Raw genomic sequence first — 14219 nt, forward strand, 5'->3', positions numbered from 1 at the left:
GGGAAGAATAGTCCGATAGCACTAAGCTACATTCCTTTCATTGCCTACAAAGAGAACTACTTCACTTGCTGCCTCTGATGTCTGAGGACTTTGCTGTGTTCTTTTTAATTCATACACCTTGCCTAAACTTTCAAGGCATGACATACGAGTAGAAAATACAGCATATTAAAATTTTTTCTTTTTAATATTTTACAACCTCAAAGCAGATTCCAGGTGGTCTAAATGTGAGAACAGGGACCTCTGCATTTGTAAAGCATGTGGAGGAAAATATCGATATGCTCAATTCTCATGTTAAACAGAGAATTTTGCAATTCTGCTTGCTAAGCTGTTTTCTCTTCCCCTCTCTCACTATCTTCTGTCTGTAATGAAATTAAGTGCAAATGGAAATGATATGTCTGATCTTTGAAGCACAGTGTATAGAGAAAAAACTTTTAAATGAGAATGTACTGCACTGTCAACCCTTCCTCCTCTTCCATCATGTTTAAGGACAGCTGATTTCAAACTGCCTTAATTCGTAGTCTCTAAACAATCATTTTCTCAGGAGAACAGGGAAATGGTGACTGGTATAATGACATTCGCTATTTTGGCGGTATTGGTTAAATAGGATTTCTGTAAGCATTCTTATTCATCAGAAATTTGCAAATTGAGGGACAGAACCAGATATTTACAGCTTCATAAAAGTTATTTCATTTCCTGATCTCTCTTACTGCTGAGTCTGATCTTTTATTTTGCTTATCACCTACCACCCGTGCTTTGGGTACAGCTACCCACAAGAAAGGCCATTCAGCTCCCAAACCTAGTTTCGTACGTCAATTAACCACACTTTTTGTCTTGGCCAAAACACCATACACTGCAGATCTGAAATGAACCATAAGGAGCTGGATAAAAGCAGTTTGGAATAGGATTTCAGTTGTGTGAAGTTCATCCACCTGTACTTACACAGGCACCTCTAGAATCTCCAAAAATAAACGATCAATTTGCGGAATAATATCAAGCTTTTATGACCGCATAAACACGAGTATTGAGAAGGAATTGTTGATGCTGTCATTCATGCATCTGCAAATGTGTTTTCCTCCTAATTTTACCCATACGCAGCTGCATGTTCTTCCTAATTAATGAATTACCCTGAGGTTACTCACCCAGACACAGCTAATCTATCTCTGTCCAAAATGACTAAACTCTGTCCTGCATTAAGGATGTAAAAGGCCACAAATTACTTTCTTGGTGTTTCCAACTAGAAAATCACTGCTTACTGAATGGCATTCTCTCCATGTGGCATTCAGGGTGATTTCACCACCTCAGGGCTGAAGCTTTCAGTAGAAGTGAAGAAAAACATCTACTGCTAAAAAGTTTCTCAGTTCAGATTCCAGTTCAACAGAAGAAACATTCACTTCAGGTTTAAGCTTATAATAATGCCATGAATGCAATAAAATGTGTAAGTATGCAGTTCTTTCATCTTTAAAGCCCTTTATAAATATTAACCAATCTTTCCTGAGAACAGTTTCCAACTAAAGTTATGTGATTAAGATGAAGGTTCAACATATTGTTACAGAAGGGTATTTTTTTCCAGACCTTGTAATAAAAAAGTGTGTACCATTAGCATATAAAGTGAAATATGGATAAGTACATGTCATCTTTAATACCAGCTGACCTCCACACAGTTATAAAAATAAGGATATACGCAATTTTCATGTGAATTTTACTGTTCTTTTCGTATATAACTTGATATTGTTTCCTCCTTAAGGCCTCTGCCTCTGAGAGGATTTACAAGCTCGTAGGTAAAAAAATCACTTCATGCTCTTCTGTCTGCTATGAAATAAAACATCAACAATACTCAATAGGCTGAGGAATTGGAAATGATAGTGCTGAATGTGAATTCCCCGCAGGAGTGCAAGCAGCAGGAATGCTTGTTTATCAAAGTTGAAGGGAAAAAAATGTCCGTACAGTTTGACCTCTCTTTGAAGTGTGAACACCGCAAGGGAAGTAGTTAACACCACAGAAACGGTGCAGGTTAGCTAGCAGGCACAAATTTGGCCGGAGATGTTGGACTTGCATTTGACAGAAGACATTCCCTGTGATCTCTATCTGGAATTTGCCAGTGAGACCAAGCCTTATTAAACCCCCAAACCATAAAAAATAGAAGAGAAAAAAATCAGTGTGTACTGCTATAAAGTAGTGTGGTGAAAGAGGTAGAACAGCAGACGTGGAGATGTGGAGTTGATCTCCCACTTTGAGACCAATTCCCCTGTATAATCACAGGGAAAGCAATCTCTCTTGTGCCTACAGTTTCTCATTCATGCCTGTCCTCTCTGTTCAGGTTGTGAAGCCTTTGGATGAGAGCCGTTTCAAACAGGTGCATAGAGTGCCTGGCATAATACACTGCCTGTACTAGCCGGTACATTGTGATTTGATCATAATAAGAATAAAAATGTGAGGGTAACATTGAGAAACTCTCTGTCAGTGTAATACGCTAATATTGGAAGAACATTTGCTGTTCTTTTTTTGTTTTAGAGTAATGTAAGTTAGAAATGTGAATGAAACAAACCCATCACCTATTTAGAACGCTTAAAGGCTTTTGCTGGTTTCAGAAGTTGACTTTTTAAGCATCCTTTGATCAAATCATGTATGCAAGATAAAACTAGAACTTTTTCTTAAAAATAGACTAGATCGAGAACATGTGCATTTTTTTTGCATTGGAAATAACTACAAAAATTGCCCACTTGGGAGAAACAGATGTGATACTGCAGTGCTTTTCTAATTTCTGAACTACTTTCCTACTCCTTTTGTAAAAGGTGCTTTGAAAATCATAAACTTCACAGCTGGCATGCTGGTAGCCTTGTTTTGTTACCCCTCCTGATCGGCAGTTCTGAACTGTTATTACTGTATGCCATACTGTATACTGGCTACCACTGTATATTTCTGCTTTTCTAATTATGTTTGGATTTCTGAGGAATAACTACAGTGTAAAGAATTTTGGACCTCAAGCAGTCACCCACATTTAGGACAGTGTAATCAACCCCCCGGGAAGATAATGCAGGAAAGTTTGATTGCTGATGCCGATAGGTTTTCTTTTCCAGGTCACTGCACAGGGTGAGGCCTGGAAGGTGGGTATTTTTCATTTTGTTTCTTTTTCTAGTCATTAAAGAGGCCAGCTTAGTCATGTCCTTATTTTAGACGTTTCCACATGATCCAGAGTTAATGTTCCTCAGATGCAGAATGTTCCATATGGATCCTTTATATTCTTCAAAGGTCAAGATGTTGCAGTCCTTGTATAGTTCTTCAGGGTTTATATTGCACCAAGATGAGGTGGTTTTGCTTATTCTTTGGAGACATCATTTTAATCCTGAAAAAAAACCCCAAAACCCAAGTTGAATTTTGTATTATGCATTTTGCATTTTTTATAACTATGTCTTAAGAAAGGATATTCTCCAGTGATTGCCTCTGAGTTCATGATAGAAGGTCAAAAAATTAAAACCCTTTTGGAATCCGTTACTGCATAACATTGCAAAGTAATTGTTATTGACAGGTGTCAGGGTCAGCTATCAACGTGAGCTCCAAAATCTTCACAGACTGAATTGGTTCTGAACACCTGAAATTTCATTTTTACTAGCTGTCCAGGCAGGTTGCCTACTCTCTGATTGCCAAGGTATTGATGTGAGCTGCGGATTGCCCTCTTGTTAGAGATTAAAAACTCTTTGCAATGCAACAGCTGACCCATGGTTTTATCACTTGCATGATTATTTCTGGAAGCAGGATATTTTGGTGCAGGGTGATTAATTTTTAGCTATTAACATCTTTGATGCTTCCTATTGAATGAACAAATAAAAACCTTTTTAAACACAAAATAAGCTGGTGGTTGGTACTATTCCAAAACAGTGGGCTCTTCCTACTGTAATACTAGTTTCTCTCAGTACAAAAACTGTCTGTAGCACACGATTCCCTCTCAGCAGCACCAGCACTAAGATCTTCTAGTTTTTTCTTTCTTAACTGCATGCTGCAGTGGCCAGAGCTGCAAGTAATCGCCAAAATATGGAAGACTGGTAATTTATCAACTAATTGGCTGTTTTGACTTGCAAATTCCTATGCTGAAATTGCTCTATAGGAAGCATTTATACAAGTTTTACGGTAATGAGATGATCAGAATGAGAGCCAAGGGAGAAGTTTCAGGAGACAGAACTCTGAGTACCCACCCCTTTTTAAGAAAAATGACTTCTTTAATTGCTAAGAGATGAAAGGGATGAAAGTGGTGGCCCATCCATATGTTTTCCCAGGCACAGCAATGGTAGCACTGTACTTGAAGTATATGAGATGGGCATGTTGCTCTCTGTGTGGCAACTTGCCTCTTAACATTATCAAAATCGGAAGAAAATCTGTGTTAGAAAAATAATCTTTGTGCATCCTATCATCCAATGCCAGGATGGTGATACATGTGGCTGAAGGGTAAAAGAGAAGAGGAAGAAAATACAGAGTATTGACCACTTGCTGACATGACCTGGGCCATGGGCACCACATGCTAACGGGACTCGTACTCCTCTCAACATCTCTGGTAAATTTTCCCTACAGCAATTTTGTACTATTACTGAGGCAAAGATCCATGTATTTGAATATCTGTTTTTTGAAGAATATGTTTACAAATTGTTTTGAAAATTGTTATGGGAATTAATCTCACGATACATTTTCTTACTTATGCAATTACAGAACACCTTTCTCTGAAGCCTGAGAGTAGACCAAGTCTGGAAAATTTAAAAAAAAATTTTTAAAAAATTGAGATGTGTCTTTCAGAGTTTGAAGAATCAAGTACTTTTAAAGGCAACTGCTGTCAATGTTTGCTTTTGTGTTGACAGAATCCTTTTAAAAGGTTTTGTGGTGCAAAAAGCTCCTTTTAGTGGGTTTTCGTAATGCACTGGGAGAGAACAAGAAAATGTTTTTCTCACCATGGCCAGCCATGGAGCTCACTTAGAACACTGCGTACCCAAACTGGGAGGCAATTTTCCGTGCAGCTTGTGGGCAGAGCCAGTGGGATCGGCACTCGTGCCTGCCCCCGCTCACCTTGGAGACTCGGCTGCTTCTTCCAAGTGCTCCTCAGGATGACTCAGGCCCCTTAATGTGCCTGAAGGAGATACTTGGAGTGAGGGCTCACACCCGCCCGAAAGTGATAGATTGATGTCCCCATGGCTTGCAGGAGGCAAAGTGCTTTTATTTTAAGAGCATGTCTATGGAGCAGAAGGAGGGGTGGCATCTCCCTGTGCCAGCTGTAATCTAGCAGCCACAAGGTGGCACGACGGCTTTGCGTTCCTCTGCGAAATGTCTGCCATAAAGTAGCATCCTCCCACTGTGTGCTGATCCCCCTCAGTCTGCAGGGCTCTTTATGGGGACTCTAAGGATTGTTGTGCACAAAAGCCAGGGCTGCTGTGCCCTTGGGGCTGCTATTTGTCTGGTTAGATAAAGACCAGCCTGGGCGTATGCCTACTCCTGCACAAATCCTCCCATCCTGTTGTCACTCAGATGCCCTACGGGAGGGCCACCACTTTTTGTCTTATAGGGTCAGTGGCGTCTGAAGATGCCTCGCAAATACAGTAAAACGTCAAGCCCTTGGCTCACTTAGCCAGAGCCCCAGTGTCTGCTGGTGCGAGTGTACCCTGTGCCCACAGCACTCACGTGGCTGCAACAGGTTTTACACAGCGGGGCGTGAGAGCCCAAAGAAGCAGCCGATATTCCCAATTCGGCTCTTCTAATATCGTTGCTTTCAGCCTAATCTGTAACAGATCTAACAGCCAGCAAAATGAGAAAATCACTGACACAGGAGGCTGCAACCATCTTCTGCACCGACACCTCGGTGACGCTATGGTGGGAATACAATTGGGTTTTTCTTCCGCAAATAAACCCCTCCTTGGTATATTCGTGATACCTCTGTTGTATATGATGCATCTGTGACATTTACCAGCTTATGGCTGTCTGGGGGTGGACTGGATGGGATGGTATGGGACGGGACAGGATGGATAGATGCATCTTGTACTGCTGCAGCTTTTGCTGAAGCAAAACTGCGTGATGAGGATGTGATAGAAAGAGAGGGAATCTAGGGCTGGCTTATTAAAGACTGCATCACAGGGCTTCTTTGAAATACATTTATATGAACTTTACTGTTCTCTGTGCAATATTGCTTCATTCACAGCCAGGGTTTTCCTTATAACATACTTTCAGGTGCTTTGTACAAATGATGTTTAGGAGTTTCCATCGGAGGTACAGCTTCTGCTGGTCCCCTTGGGAGAGTAGTGCAAAGCTCTTACTCCTAGAAAGTTTTCCTCTTACCCCTGCCTTAACATTTCACTTAGAAGACAATCTGAATGTGTAAGATAATGTGAAATAAACAGTTCCTACACCTGGTACTATGCAGGTGCCTTTAACAGCCCAGTCCTCAGGAAGGCAAGCATTCAACACTCCCATTCATTGTATTTACATATTTAAAACTTGCTGCGTTTCTGACCAGGACTCCAGGCCATGTAAGGATATTAGCTACATGTTATAGTTCACTGGGAGTTGCAGGTATGCAGTGCTCAGCAAAAGTAAGGCAGTAGCTGTGAGTTAAAGCAACTGTAAGTGCTTTGCTCACAGATCTCCGTGGAATTAAAGAGCTGTACCCGACTTCACTCCACTTCGCTCCTTCCACAAAAACATCTGAAAAGAGAAACCCACAACCCCCTCACCTTTTCTCCATTTCTTACGAGTTCAAAAAATTTGAGTTTAATATCTCTGTGACCTTTCAGTTTTATATCACCTAACTGGAGCAGAGAAGCTATTTTCTTCTTCAAGATGAGCTTCCCTTTTGTTGCAGGCTCATTTAGGCTTAGGACTAATGTAGCACAGCACAGAATACCACAAGGATTTGATGTTTTGCAGTGCTGTTCCCTGTTAACCATTCCTAAATTTTATTACCACGAATCATGCATTCTGGGGTGGTTCGTCTCCCATCCCGTGGTATCTATAGCAATGGGGACGAATGATCCTGAGAAAGTATTTATTGTAGGTTTAACTACTTAAACCAAATGCAGACTTTGAAAACGGGAGGAATCATTGGACATTACACTTCTCTTCACATTCTAATAACAAGTTTATGCTTTTAGTCTGTGGATCAACGCTTGGGAACTTTGTCATCTTTCTAACGCACTCCAGTGACTGTGCTGACATTACCTGGTGCTGTGTTCCAGAACAGCAGTGCACACTATTGTTCATTAAGAAAAAATATGAGGAAAATTCGTGATTCAGCTCTCCCTACAGTCTCTTCTTCCCCCAGGAAAATCAAGGAAGGACACCAACTATATTGAGCGTAATGACTAGCAGTATTGTTCACTAATCAACACTGGAAGATGGGGAAAGATTTCTTTTGAAGGGCAGCTTTTGCTCAGTTGCAAAGTCTCCTTTGATTACCTTGTTCTCTGAGGATGAGTAATGTGGTTTAAATTATTTTTAGTTTAGTTCAAGGTTATTAATCATCTTCAAACTAACAACAACTACAGGAATTCACTAGTGTTTCATGTCATTCACTGTACATTTTCTTTTCTGGAGGCATAGTTTTCTTTGCCATTTAAGTGATGCTGATTTCTACATGCACTGGTGGAGACTGTCACCCAACGACTATTATTTTGGGACGTGGGACAGGAGTTTCTTCAACTAAAATCACTCTTCATAGAGACTAATACTAGACTCCCCTGAATCCATGACAGAACTCATCAGCAGACATTTACTTTATACATTAATGGCATTGAGTGTTAGGAGGCACGGGAGGTGTTACTTCTGAGTAGTAAACCTCCACCACTGGCAAAAAATTGGAGTCAGATTACCAAAAGTGATCATCTGACCCCACTGAAGTAATTAGGATCTTTGCCTTTGACATCAATGGGGTCAGATATTTATTTGAGAGCTATCCTGTTTTTTAGCTATGTGCTCCCAAGGAAGTCACTAAATTTGCTGTATTTCATACTGTACTGGGTAAAAATAAATGTAATATATTAATAAATATATGCCTTATAAGAGCATTGTGAGATTAGTAGTAATGCTTTTGGATGAAAGTTATTACATAATTGTAGCATATTTTATAAATATGAAGAATCCACAATAAGTATGGGCAATGTCATCAGCAGACCATATGCAGCTCATCTTTTATCTAGAAAAAAAGATAAGTTTTTTCCTAAATCTATGGGGTTTTTAGCATAATTTTCTCAGTACTGAACAAATATTTGCCCCTTTCATAAACTTTATACCCATATTCCAGTATTTATCTTGTAGTTCAGGCTCTGGGATAATTACATAAAAATATTCTACATTAGAAATGGGAGGAAAGAAACACAGGATATGTGGAAATGGACAGTACATGAGAAGGAATCCCTGGCTCAGAACAGAACTGGTAGAACTGATCTGAGGAGATAAGGTCAGGAGACATATTCAAAACACAGTTATTTACTTTCCATAGAAAAGAGGTTTGAGTAAATAATAGTATCTCCCAGAGAGGTACGTATGTAAAAGTATCTCCCTGTGGAGTCCTTATTAAAAAAAAAATCAAAACAAAAACAAAAACCAAACCATCTTTAATTGTTAACATTAGATAATGTTATTTCCATAATTCCTTGCTCATACTTCTTGTCTATTGTGTTTCAGTGCAAATTCTTGTCATCCTCAGATTTAAATCAGAGAAGCTAACTAAAGTTCTTTATCCAATGGTAAAACATTCATTTCAGATAGTTAAAACAAAACCAATATACACATTTTAGAACAATCTCAAGTGTTGTTGAGACTTAGAAGAAAACTGGTTTTGCTGTAAAGTATGTCAGAGAATCATCCCAAATTATATGCAATTAACTACTTGATTCTGAAAACCCATATGCAAAGTCAATAATATACTTGCACTTGGTAGCAAGAAAGTCCCAGGAAAGGGAATTTCACTACAGTGAAAAATATCATATTAAAGTTTCAGGATTGTAAACATATCTACAGAGTATCATAGTTTATTATTTTGTTGTTACTATTGACAGATCCAGTTACCTTTGGAGATTCAACACAGATTTGGGGGTCAAAAGAGAAGGTTCAGTCTTGCAATGTCCTAGCAATTTCTGGTTGTGTTGAGCTCTGTAAACTCATATGAAATTCAAAAAGGACCAAAGGCAGCAATATTTACATAATGAGCTTAATAGACACGTACCTGGAGTTATGAAAACACATAGGAGTTTCTGCAGACAATCTTCATTCCTAACGAGAAAGGTCAATAAATCTAGTGCAGTTCTGTCTGAAATCAGTGAGAGTCTTTCCTGTGGCATTACAAGGGTCAGAGACCGATTTTTGACATTACAAGAGGCCATTACAAACATCCAATCTGACCTTTGCATAAAGCAGGGCAAAGAATGGCTTGGGATCTTTTAGAAAGACAGCAAGCCTGACTTTAAAGATTTTCAAGTAATGGAGATTGTAATCCAATTCTGTTTAAGTGATTAATTGCCTCAGCTGTTACAGAAATACATTTTATTAGAGGATAGAGATGGATCAGGCCATAAGGCCACACACAAGAAATTCTTTGTGCTATCTTTAAATATAAAAGCTAAGAATCACCCATTTCCCTTTAGGCTAAGTAGACCCAAGTACTTTATTGAAGTTAAATGAATAAGAAAAAGTTTAAAAACAGTGATGTTGCCTTATAATTACAGGCCTTGGCCCTTAAACATCCCCCAGTGGGTCATGTCTGCAGTTAGATATTCATTTCGCGTTGTTTGATTATGGCATGTTTCAGAGTCCGGGAAGCCCAGAAACCAGCAGTTAAGGGCAATCGGGTGCTAAAATAGCCCCTGGTCTCACACAGCCAGAGAAGTGGCTGTCGGTGCGGGCTGCGGATGGAGAAATCCAACCCACAGCCTCGCTGGGGACAGCTGCCATGCAAAAGTCCCGGTGCTTTCTGCGAGCCCAGTTACTACAGCAGCAAAAAAGCACGTACTGGCTCCTGGCCCCGGTGTCTGGCTCATGGCCCTAGTGTCTGCTGTCCAGTCAACTCCCGGCACAGAGGCCAGCAAACCCAGCTCCCCGGTCTCACCTCACACTCTTTGTCTTTCCGGAGCTATGCACCTGGCCGAGCAGGGTCCCTCCTGTGCCGCAAAGGGGTGCGGGAGCTCTCCCCGTTGCTCACTACGCACAAAACAGGGAGCTAAGCCGCGTGAAGGGCTCCCATGCTCATGAAGGGCAACTTTGGCTGTGGCCAGCATGGACTGCAGCCCCACGAGGCAGACGCTGCACTGCAGGGTCACGAGCCACCGAGGACAGGCTTCTATGCCCAACCAAATCTCTTTTCTCTTTTCCTTAATGAGACAGACTTCGTTATTCTCTCATCACAATATGCGGTTCTGATTGATATTTACTGGGCTCTGCGTGACCCGTCTCTGTTGTCTTTAGCATGGTTAATTGGAATTATTGAGCGGCGCCCAGCTCTGGCAGGCTGGGATTCACCCCTGTTGGGACGGTCCTCACCTGCCCATCCTGGCCTGCTTCTGCGCAGCCTTGCTCCCGTCAGACTGAATTAAGCTGCACTGTCAGGAGCCAGGGACCCTTCAACAGTTTTCCAGCACAAGCAACACCAAATTAGTGTTTGGTAATAGGCTGCACACTGTTTTGTAATAAGAAAATATGGATGATTCTATTTATTCCCTCTCGCTCCTGCGACGATAAGAAATGTTCTAATTCATTATTAATTTGTTCCAACTATTTCTGGTAAATCTAAACTATGAATAACTTTAGCTATGCCATTAGCAATACCTCAGAACTACAGATGGATTTTCGTTTCTGGACACAGGCACGTGGCAGTCCCACTGTTTTTAAAGGTGTACCCAAAATTCTGTCACATTTGGGTACAAAACCAGTACTTGCCGTTCACACTGGGTTACAGCTGCATCTAAAGCAATCTGGAACACAAAGATATTGTGGCCGTTATTTGTCCCGTATAAATTACTGTAGCTTGGCAGCATTCTGTATTCAATCTGCTTAAGGATTTACCCTTCCCTGAACACCGGACCAAATGGAAATGAGAGTGGGAATAGACTTAGACCTGCTGCCAGTGCTAAAGGCTTTTATTCTGCCCTGCGGACTAGAAAGATCTTTAGTGGCAGTTTGTAGGTTGCATGGCTTTAGTGTAGGGTAGGCCTTTGGAATATTAAGTCTTCAAAAGGTGATTTTTTTGTTGTTGTTCTTTGCCTTTCATAATTTATTTCTCTACTTTTCATATATAAACGATTGATCAAAGAACCATTGACAGAAAGCATCAACGAAAATTTTTTTCTTCTCTTGCAGAATATGAATTTACTTGGGTGAAAGACGGGAGATTGTAAATGTATCTATTGCTCATCCAAGGAAATTATCTGTCACATGCATAGTGTGGTGGTACCGCCTTGTGGAATCGAGTCCACTCTTTGGTCTTTCATTCATCTAGAAAGTGCTTTTCTTGCCTTTGTGTTTGGATGAGAATGACTCTTCCTTCACCTCTGTGTTGTCATAGTCATCTGGCTTCATTTACTGAAAAGGGGGAGGAGGACGCCCACCACGTAAGATCGAACACTGAGCTTCTGTGTGGGCAAGCCCGCAAGTCACTGGCAACCCATTGGCCTTGTCTCTCACCATGAGCTCTAAGTAGGAGCAAGAGCGGGATGACTGCACTCCTGGTGCTCCCATGCTACTGCCCTGTGAAATACTGTCCTGCCCCCTCACTTCAGAAAAGAAAAGAAAAAAAAATCCCAGCCCTTTTCTTCAGAGTGCATATACTTAATGTCCTGGTTTCAGCTGGGATAGAGTTAAATTTCTTCCTAGAGCTGTGTTTTGGATTTAATATGAGAAGAATGTTGATAACACACTGATGTTTTCAGTTGCTGCTAAGTACCCTGTCAAGGACAGCTTCCATGCTACCAAGCAGAGGCTGGGAGGGAGCATAGCCGGGACAGCTGGCCCAGTGGCCGACAGGGTATTCCATCCCATGTGACGTCATGCTCAGTGTATGAGTGGTAGACGTGATCCAGGAAGTAGTGATTGCTACTTGGTTATCGGTCAGCGCGGGTGGTGAGTAACTGCATTGTGCATTACTCATTTTGTATATTCTATCATCATCATCATCATCATTATTATTATTATTCCCCCTTTTTCTGTTCTATTAAACTGTCTTTATCTCAACCTACGAGTTTTTCTTACTCTTACCCTTCTGATTCTTTCCCCACCCCCCCGGGGGAGGGCGGGGGGTAAGCGAGCGGCTGCGTGTGGTTTGGCTGTCTGCCGGGTTAAACCACAACAAGAATGTTTTTTAACTGTTTGCTTGGAAATAAGATGATAAAAGGCAGCAAGGAATTATCTGGAAGATCCTCACAAAGACTTTGCTAATGCTTGGTGGTCACCTGCGAAGAGGCTGGCAAGGGTCCTGGCCACCAGGCAAGGCTTGCCTCTCTCATGTCTTGAGAAAGTTGCAGTCCCAGTACTGTCCCTGATTGGTGCTCTCTATTTTTTCTGTAGTTTGTACCTCCTGCCCAGAATGTCCCTGGGTGAGCAAGCTGTCTGGATTACAGCTTTGCTCCTTCGGTCTGTGACAACCATGAGAAAGCACACAGATGTGTATGCTTTCCACAGTGTGCCTAAACATTTCGCTGCTTTTACTTAAAGAAAGCACAAGAAGGGATGGTTTAGTAAAAGAAAAACAACTCTGTGAATGAAACACTTCAGCTCTCTCTGTCCCTGAGTTGATTGCGATCTAGCCTCGATGAGGAAAGCGGGGCTTTCCCACCTCTGCCGTGGGTGCCATGTCTCAGCTGGAAGTGCTGAAATGCCCGCCAATCCCTGGCTTCCCCTGCTTGAGCTTTAGTAACTTCTGTTCTTCTGCCAGGCGATCCCTAATTAGCCATTATCAGAGGACCACAGCTACACCTGAGTGACTTCATGGACGAGTTAATCTCCCCTCTGACAAGTCCATCCTTCCTAGGAGCTAGTTCTCGGGGAGGAGGAGGCTGGAAAGCCAAGAAAAGATGAAGGCTGGTGTTACGTTGCTAAAGCTGATGCAGACGTGTACTCATCAGCAAACTGGTCTGCAGTGGGTTCCCCAAGCCACCCCAGTAAGAAAGGAGGCCTGGGGAGAGATAATAACAAGATAGATGATAAACCCATCGTGTGTGTGTGAGAGGGAGAGATAGCTGGGTTGGCAGGATTGTTTGCTTTTGAGAAAGAAGAATTCATCCTTTTCTATATTGGCAGAAAAACATGTGCCCTTTCATGATAAAATTACATATTCTAGGTCTGTCAATCTTCCAGGTTCCTTTTAAAATATGCAGCTAAGGTGGGATGTACTGAGAAAATATGAATATAGTGTCTGGGCATCGGACAAGTGTGCATGAGATATCATCCGGTTTTATGGACCAATACAGTTCCTGACAGTTTGATAGATTACTCGTGGTATTTTATAAAATATGCATAAATATGCAAAAAAGGGGTTTTCTGAGGAGTGGAGAAGATACCCATCATGGTATGTGATGAAATATGTTCCTCTGAATCAAACCTATGGCAGTAGGTTTTAGAGCAGTCAGTCCCGGTCAGGCTTAACAAGGCTCAGAGGATGTGAGGATGTAAGCTCCCCTAGAAATATCTGTAGAATTATAATGCTCTAGTTAATAAAATAGTTATTTAAAATAGCATAGTCAGGTAAATTAAAAGGTCTAATTTAAGCTGGTAGGAGAAAGATGAAGGAAATTCTGCCAGTGAAAAAACCTACTTTTCTTCAGATGCTGCCTTAGGAGTTTGCCATAGAGGCAAGCATTATAAACCTTGAATCCTTCTCAGCCCTCTCAGAAATGACAGAGTTATCTAGAAATTTACTTATACGCGGAGACCAGATTTAAACCTTTACTTATTCAGCCTAAACCACGACCATGTCATACGCGTATTCACGTTGCACATGCACACCCGTGAAGTAGACTGAGATGCTATGAGACTTTTATAGGCGTGAATCATGCGTGATTTACTCACTCACCCTAAATGAGAGCTTAGAAGCTGCATTTTTTGCAAACCGTCCTGACATCGCTCCTGCGTGCGCAGTACCGCCAGGGTGGCACTGGGCTGCTGCTCGGGGTCCGGAGCTTCAGGGCTATTTTACGGGAGTCTATCTCTGTGCTGTTGATGCCCAGTATTGCAGGCATCCTGGTACTTTCTGTAAGGATCTGAGG

Source organism: Calonectris borealis, chromosome 2 (assembly GCF_964195595.1).
Source record: "Calonectris borealis chromosome 2, bCalBor7.hap1.2, whole genome shotgun sequence".
In the NCBI taxonomy this organism is placed as follows: Eukaryota; Metazoa; Chordata; class Aves; order Procellariiformes; family Procellariidae; genus Calonectris; species Calonectris borealis.